We start from the raw sequence: 8,508 nt of genomic DNA, 5'->3' as shown, positions 1-8,508 counted from the left end.
CGTTTCTTTGTGAGCTTATTTGCCTATCATTTGAACATTTTTATTTCCCTTTTTATTTTGAACCAGTCTTCAGATACTTTTTATTATGAAATATTTCAAATAAAGTATAAAGACTAATACAAAACACATTTGAACCTACCTCTAGCTTTGTTAAGTCTCAAGAATTTTCCATACTTATTCCAGTCGTTTTTTTAAGCTGTAACAAATTACATATAAAGTGCAAGGTCTTGTTACCCTCCACTCTGAGATAATCACCTTCTTCCCACCTGAAAGGAGTCCCATTACTTTCTTTGTTCTTGTGTACTTTTGATATTATTGCAGTTAAGTATTTATATGCTTATAAATTACAAAGTTTAAACTGATAATATATATGATCTCTGATAGATCGGACTCATTGGTATGGAGTTAAGGTTTTGCATCCATATTTGTAAAGGAAATTGATTTATACCAAGTTTGTCTTATCCTTTCTTTTTCTGGTTTTGGTATTAATCTTCTATTAATTTCATTTGGCTGTTTCCTCCCCTTTTTGTTATAAAATATTTTGTTTTAAGAATTGGATTATTTGTTCTTTGAAGTTTTGACAAAAATTTACCTACAATATTAAGTATCTATAGTTATATTTGTCGATCATTTGAAATAGTATTTATTCATTCCTTTTCTCTCTTTTCCTTGATAATATTTGCTAGAAGTTCTTGCAGTTTGTTTGGGATATTACCTTTTTATCTGTCCTGTATGGTACAAATATATTTTTTTTATTTGTCTCTCAAGGATCAATTTTGTTTATGGTGCATTTTCATGTAAAGGAATTTTTAAATTTATGTTTTTGTTTATATTTATTCATTTAAAAATACTTATATATCCCTTTGTAGTATTTTTTTTTAATTTAAACACTTAGCGTGGAGATTTTTAAATTTTTAGCTAACATCAGAAACTGGAGCTCTCAACTAATCTTTTTTTCTAAATACGTTGTCAGTATTCCAACATTAATTATTGAATTTTTACTTCACTAATCTGAAAAGCCAGTTTATTTTTTCCTAAATTTTATTTATGTTTGACTCTATATCATTGAATTCATAGATATGTCCTATTGCTTTGTTATTTTATATTTTATAAAATGTTTTTAAATGAACGGAAAATGATTTCCTGCCCCATTTTCTTCTTTCTTTAAAATTACATGGTCTTTTCTTTTCTTTCAGACTCACTTTAAAATCATTTTTAGGGGCGCCTGGCTGGCACAGCAGTTAAGCCTCTGCCTTCGGCTCAGGGCGTGATCCCGGCGTTATGGGATCGGGCCCCACATCTGGCTCCTCCACTATGAGCCTGCTTCTTCCTCTCCCACTCCCCCTGCTTGTGTTCCCTCTTTCTCTGGCTGTCTCTATCTCTGTCGAATAAATAAATAAAATCTTTAAAAAAAATAAAAAATACAAAAATAAAATCATTTTTATATTTTATATTTTAACCCAATTTTGTTGAGAATGTAATACAATCTGCATTAAGTATACTGATTAAGATGGACTCCAATCACATTTTTCTGGCATTAAGTTTTCACATTCAAGAAAGCAGTATGTCTCTCTTATTCATTCAAATTTCCTCCTTCGTGTTCATTAGTAAAGCTTTGTTGTTTTTTCATAAATATCATTTAAGTTCTTTGTTAATTTCATCCATATGTATTTGATATTTTTCCAACTACCGGGAATGGAACTGTTTCATTTATTTGTTTGTTTGTTTGTTTGTTTGTTTTCACCAATTTTCATTGTTCCAGTTCCATTTCAATGTTCCATTTCAGTGTTCCAGGTACTTGCTTTCTTTCTGGAAAATTTTAAACCAGTTGCAAAGAATTATTGACGTACATTCTCCAGCCTGACTAAGTTACTTGAAATCGACCGTTTAGCACTCATTGCTGAAATTCAGCCATGGCAACTTTTTCATTTTCAGGTGGTTTGTGATTTTACTAAAGATCCCACTCAACTGGGTCTGGGGTCCCGAAGAGCTTGCCCCTTGCTCTGGGGAGGTTCCTATCCTTTCCCAGCCACTCATTTCAAACAGCTCCATATTCAATTTTACTTTGTTCCCAGGACAGTGCCAAAAGATTCCACTTGCCTTACCTCACCTTCTCCCACCAACAGTCCTGCTGTTGCAGGATCGCGGGGTTCTTGTCTCACAGAGTGAAGGAATGAATCTCACGGACACAAAAGGGTGAAGTGAAATGAAAGTTCATTAAGTGAAGGTGTGAACAGAAAGGAAAGGAAAGCTCTCTAGAGGGAGAGGGGTCCCAAATGGGTTGCCACTGAGGGTTCTTAGGGCTGGTCTTCTATTGAAAACATGACCAGGGAGCCTGCGGCCTTGAGATTCTTTGCCTTCTTGGTTTGAGCAAGAACTATTAATAACACCCTTAATGACTGACTGCTTTGAGGTTTGGTCATTTTCTGATTACATCGTAGCCATCAAAGAAAAATACTCCCAAACAGCCCAGGCCAGGTGGTCTGTTCTAGTCCCTTATCTCTGGTTCACTCTGGCTTAGCGCTTCAGCCTTCCAGGAAGAGTCTCAGAGCCTAGTCAGGGGCCCCCTATCTCTCCCTGCCTATACCTTAACCCTGTCCTTACTCACTGTGAGGCCAGAAACATTTTTATCACTCTGAGGAGATCAATCTGTGGTTCAGCAGGCGTATCAGGGTCAGGTTGATCTTCTTGTCACATAAGATGTTTTGGCAATTTCATCCATTGCTTCAAAGAATCGGGAGGAAGTAAAAAGGATATTTTGAGTTCTTCCATGGGGTTAAGCCTAGCTTTATGGAGCTAATTTACTACCACAAGAAACTTGGGAATTAGAGAATCTAACCTTAGCGTGTGTGCTCACAGAAAATATGCAGCATAAATATTGCCACTACACATGGCATGTTGCTCCATCCAGCCCATATGAGGAGGTCTCTTAGTCCATTCTGAACAACTGGTATTCTGTTCCCAGTTATACTATTTGCTTATTGAATAAATAAGCGTTAAAGTCTGTTATCTTCAATTAAGAACTATTCTTATTTTCCTAATTGGCCAAGTATACTAGTATATTCTCTTTTTTTTTTCTCCAAAGCTAATTGCTGAGTGAATGTGATTTGAATGTGATTTTTTTAAAGAACTCTGTTTTATGTGCATCATATTTTAATGAGAATCACCAGGGCCTGACCTTTAAGGACTTGAAGAAGTAATTATTAGTTGAGAAATAGAAAAGATTAAAATGACATAAATCCATGAATATATAACAGAAGAAATTGAGGAAGGGTTGGTTTGGGTTTTTTTTTAAGCAATATTTTCATCTGAAGATATTATTAATGAAAATTTGAAATTCTTTTAAAAAACTGGACAACCTAGAAGAAGAGGGTGAGCCTATATGATTTATTTTCAGTGGGAGGGAGATAACTTTTCAGTTTTAAAAAGAAAATGTTACTACTCAACTGTTAATACCTGTCATTTCTGTCACTATGATGAAGTAAAATAATATAACTGAACATCTCTGTGTACCAGATGTTTCCAACATTAATTTCCTCACCAAAACTTCAGGATCTAAGCCTCACATATTCTGCTTTTGGGAGCGGAGAGGAAGAAAGGAAGGGATTCCTCTCTGGCCTTGACAACAAATCAGTCTCAAATAGAAAATGGTACAATACATGGGGAGAAATTATACTCTCTGTCCAGGAGTCAGGTCCCTCACCCAGACCCCTTTGGAACTGTGTAACCCTTTTGTTTGAACCCTAGAAATGTTGGAAACGACACAGAGAAACCAAGCCCTGAAAGATAAATTTTGAAATTTAAGAGAGGGTCAGGCTGTGCTCACATCGGGAGCTTAAGAGCCTGCCCCTCAGAAAGCTCTAAGTCAAGGTATGGGGACTCGTATGCTCACCCGAGGCCAGAAACTCCCAAGGCCTGGGCCTTTCCTGGCAGGTCATTCTCTAACCACTCTGAAGAAGTCTTTTTGAAGGAGAGAAGGTGAAAGGGGAAGGATGGGGAGTAAGGGGAGGTAGAGCCTGAGAGAACGATTCATACCTCCCTGGGTTTTCCTGGGCTCCCCTGGGATGAGGGGATGTTCTAAATGTCACGCACAAGCCTAGGTCAACAGGGAAGATGGCTAAGAAGTGAAAGCTAGAGAACTCACCAAAAGAAAATTTAAATATAAGCCAAAGATCCCTGAAGCAGAAGCTACAGAGTTGGGAGTTCCAGTCAGGGTCCAGAGAGAGGACAAGGCTGAGCCTTAGAAAATCAACACACACTGCATGCTGAGAAAACACCAAGTCCTGAGAGAGATCAGCAAGCTCCCTGGAGAGGTCCCCACAGTAGCCTACGTGGAGAGAATGCAAGGGTTTACTTTGCCTTCAGGAGCTAGACTAACCCAGAAGCCAGGATCCCTCCCTCAACCCTGGGGCCACACACAAAGGGGTGGGGGAGAGAGGTGAGAGAGAGCCTGTGGATTTAACTGAGAATTTACCCCAGAGAGACCTTTAAACCAGAAGTGATTGTTATCTCAAGGTGGCAAGATTACAAGTTTTGCCATGAAAGAAAATGGAAGCTTCTAAGCTAAATTAAAGTTCAGTGACAGAGAAATAACAAATGTTAGACATTTGTCCTGACAAGTCCATGAAATCATACAGAATGTACCAGATAAGATAGCTCTTTCTTTAGTAAAAAGTTTTATGGTCTTTCTAGCTCATCAAAACCACATGGCAAGCCTCAAATATTTCTTCCATTTCCTTTTTCAAAAAATATTTATTGAGCAGCTAATACAGATGATAGTTTGTGTCCTCAAGAAGATTAGTGAAATGAGATTGGCAGAGGAATAAACAGTGGATTGTGATAGGTCCTTTAGAAGAGAGCGCTATTTGAGCACAAAAGAAAGGGTAGTTAAACTCTAAGGGAAGAGGTCTTATGCAGGGAAGCCATCCAAAAAGATGTGACATCACTTAAGCTGGGAAAAAGAAAAAGGAGAAGAAGGGGAAGAGGAAGAAGAAGCAGAAGTAGCAGAAGAAGCAAAAGAACAAGAAGAGGAAGAAGCAGGAGGAGAAGGAGGAGGAGGAGGGGGGAAAGGAGGGAGAGGGGGAAGTGAGGGGGTGGGGGGAAGAAGAGAAGAAAGGAAGAAGAAGGGGAAGAAGAAGAAGAAGAAGAAGACGACGACGGCAGGGGAGGGGGGAAAAGGAGAAGAGGAGGAAGAGGAAGAGGGTTAGTGGTTAGCGAGCCAAGTTGAAGAGCAGTGGGGACTCATTCCAAAAAGAAGAAAGAGCACATACAAGCCATGGGAGGCAGGCAAAGGAGAAGCAGAGGCTGGGCTGGGGGTGGGAGGTGGGTGATGGAGACCAGGGACAGAGCCAACAATCAAAGGCTGAGTGTGGTTCCCACAGAGAAGACACGGCTGTGGACTGTGAGAGGGGCAGGGAGAAAGCTGTAAGAAGGTGGAAAGGTAAGCACAGCCCCAGATCATACGTATAAGCCAGACTTGGGAGACTGGGACTTAAATGGGGGAATGATGAGAACAAGAGCAAATATCAGGCATTGCAGAGTGGGTCGTGGCAGGTACGCTATGCTCCATCTGGTATTCTTTCTTTTTTTTCTCTAAAGATTTTATTCATTTATTTGAGAGAGAGAGCAAGCACAAGTGGGCAGAGGGGGCAAAGCTAGAAGCAGGCTCTCCACTGAGCAGGGAGCCCTACGTGGGGTCGATCCCAGGACCTATGATGACCGAAGGCAGATGCTTAACCAACTGAGCCACCCAGTTGTCCCTCCATATGGTATTCTTGCTACTGGGCCAAAGGCATCACCATTGCAACAAATGCACGTCTCTCTCAATATGCTTTCACAGTTCACTTGGCCCTTCACTGATTTTGACATGAGTCTTCTGCAGACAGACCTTACGTTTTTCTGAAAATGGTCTTTTTAGGGAATGTGTAGCTAATTACAATTTAAATTGAACAGGGTTTTGTGTATGTGTTTTATTTTGTTTTTGTATTTTTTTTCCCCTAGTGTTCAACTTTAAGAGATTTCAACCTACTTCTTAGCCTTTGAGTGGTTTTTGAGACTCTTAAGTTTTGGCTTCCTATTTTCTACAGAGTAAGGAAAAGATCCCCCAAATTAAGAACACAGTGGATAGAAAGGTCTAGTTTCTAAAAGAGAGACCATTTGGAAAATTATCAAAAATGCTAGTGGAAAGTTTGTTCTGTTCTCATATCTCAGAAACAAACATTTACTAACTGCAGTATGTGTGTTACAAGGTGCTTAGAGACTCTTAGAATGTTTGGAGTTTTCTTCTTCACATCTCGTTTCCTTGAGAAATGCATAATCTTAGCTAAAGGGAAGGCAGACTAGAACAGATGAAGGTTAAATAGAAAAACAAATGTTCTCAATGCCTCCAAAGGAGGGGGGGAGTGGTTGAGAGTGACAAAGACGTGGTCTTTCTTGTCTGGTGTGGTACAAATCCAAATAAAAGTGCAACTTGGTTTCTCTTAAGTACGGCAGAAAACTTCATTTGTTTTTGAGACTTCTTTTTTTTTTTTTTTTAAGATTTTATTTATTTATTTGACAGAGATAGAGACAGCCAGTGAGAGAGAGAACACAAGCAGGGGGAGTGGGAGAGGAAGAAGCAGGCTCATAGCAGAGGAGCCTGATGTGGGGCTCGATCCCGTAACGCCGGGATCACGCCCTGAGCCGAAGGCAGGCGCTTAACCGCTGTGCCACCCAGGCGCCCCTGTTTTTGAGACTTCTAAATCAGAATTTGAAAGAGCTCTGGCTAACAGGCCTAACATGTACCTTTGTACTTTCTGTGGAATAAGAGCTTACAAAGCAATCTAAAACTGTAAGCAAAGGAAATGTTTAAAGCTTTAAAGTATTTTAGGGCAATTTAGAAAACCACTTTATATGTAAATTTTGTTACGAAACACTGAATATACTCATAAATTATCCATTTTTCTAAGTATTTACTTACATTGGGGGTTCTCTTTCCTACCCATCAGAATTTGCATTGTACTTAATGTATTTCAAAGAAATTAAATAAAATGTCTTACTGTTTTAAAGTCAAAACTTTTACCTTGTCATATTGATGGTTACCAAACTTTGCTCTGCAAAGAATTTGCAGACTAGGCAGTAGAAAGATAAGCGAAATCCAGTGAGTATGTGAAAAGCCCACCAAAGGATTCCCCAGCATGTATGGGTCACAGACATACCAACCACAGTAAAGCATGTGATAGTCTGGAGAAAAGTTAATGCAACCCCTATATAAGCTATTCTTGTTGAAAATACATTCTCCTTTAGTCTGTCAATTATTTTGAACTTGTGCTAAATAATAGTAGAGTTTCCTACGTTATCAGTCTATTGGTGAATCATTAAATTTCAGCACATTTGACCTGAGTGTCTACCGGTTTATTGGTCATGAGTTGAAAGGCAGTCCCCCAAAAAGATATGCCCTCGTCCTCAGAAACTGTGAATATGGTTTTTAAAAAGGTGAATATTAACTCATGTGTTCCAAAAATGTGCTTTAACCTGGATTTTCAGGGTGGTCCTTAAATCCAATGACCAGTCCTCATTGGAGTGAGGTAGAGGAATATTACACAGACAGAAGAAAAGAAGGCAGTGGGACCCCATGGCAGGGATTGGAGTGATGCAGACACAAGCCAAGGAATGCCAGCAGCTGCCAGAAGCTGGAAGAGGCAAAAACAGATTCTCCTCTAGAGCTTCCGGAAGGTGGAAGCCCAGGCAGCACCTTCATCTTGGACTTCTGGCCTCTAGAACTGGGAAAGAGTAAATCCGCGTTGCTTTAAGCCACAGTTTGTGGTAATTTGTTATAGTAACCCTAGGAAACAAATGCAGGGTCTCACTTTACAGGTGAGAAAACCAAGACCCATGGAGGTCTCTGCCTCCAGTCACACAACTACTTGTGATGGAGGCAGAGCTGCAAAGCCGGCCACCTCTTCCCGTAGCGCTCAGGTCAGCACCGGAAGCCGCCCCGCACTACCCGACCTTTCTACCACATTGAACACGGTTGGTCTTTTGATTCCATGATACCAAGCTCTCCAGACTGCCTCCTTTCTCTGACCTCATTTTGTCTCTCTTTGTTTCTTTCTGCTTCTGTCTCTGGTTGTTTCCACATCCACCTTGTATGGCTCACCCCAAAGATTGCGCCCTCTACTTCCCACGGTAAGTGTCTCCCCAAGCACCCTCACTCCATGCCAAGGTGGCAGGGGACACCTGTAACACTGTCATGCTACAGCCTTGATTTCCCTGAGCTCTTAGTCCATGTTTGCAACTGGTTACCACATGGCTGGCTCGACTTGGATGGCCCCTGGCATCTTGACTGCAACATCCAAACTAGAACCTGTTCTTTCCACACACTGCTCTTCCTCCTCCCTTCCTTGCTCAGTTACCTGCAACAACTGGCAATCCTGCAACTATTCACATGCCTCTGTCTCCCTGGGTATCTGTAGGCGCCATCTGCATCTCTTCCCGCCATTTGCATCTCTTCCTGCTAAGCGCTGCTCT

Source organism: Ursus americanus, chromosome 9 (assembly GCF_024610735.1).
Source record: "Ursus americanus isolate L20-20 chromosome 9, mUrsAme1.1.p, whole genome shotgun sequence".
In the NCBI taxonomy this organism is placed as follows: Eukaryota; Metazoa; Chordata; class Mammalia; order Carnivora; family Ursidae; genus Ursus; species Ursus americanus.
The sequence above is the reverse complement of the archived record's forward strand: the minus strand, read 5'-3'. Positions refer to the sequence as shown.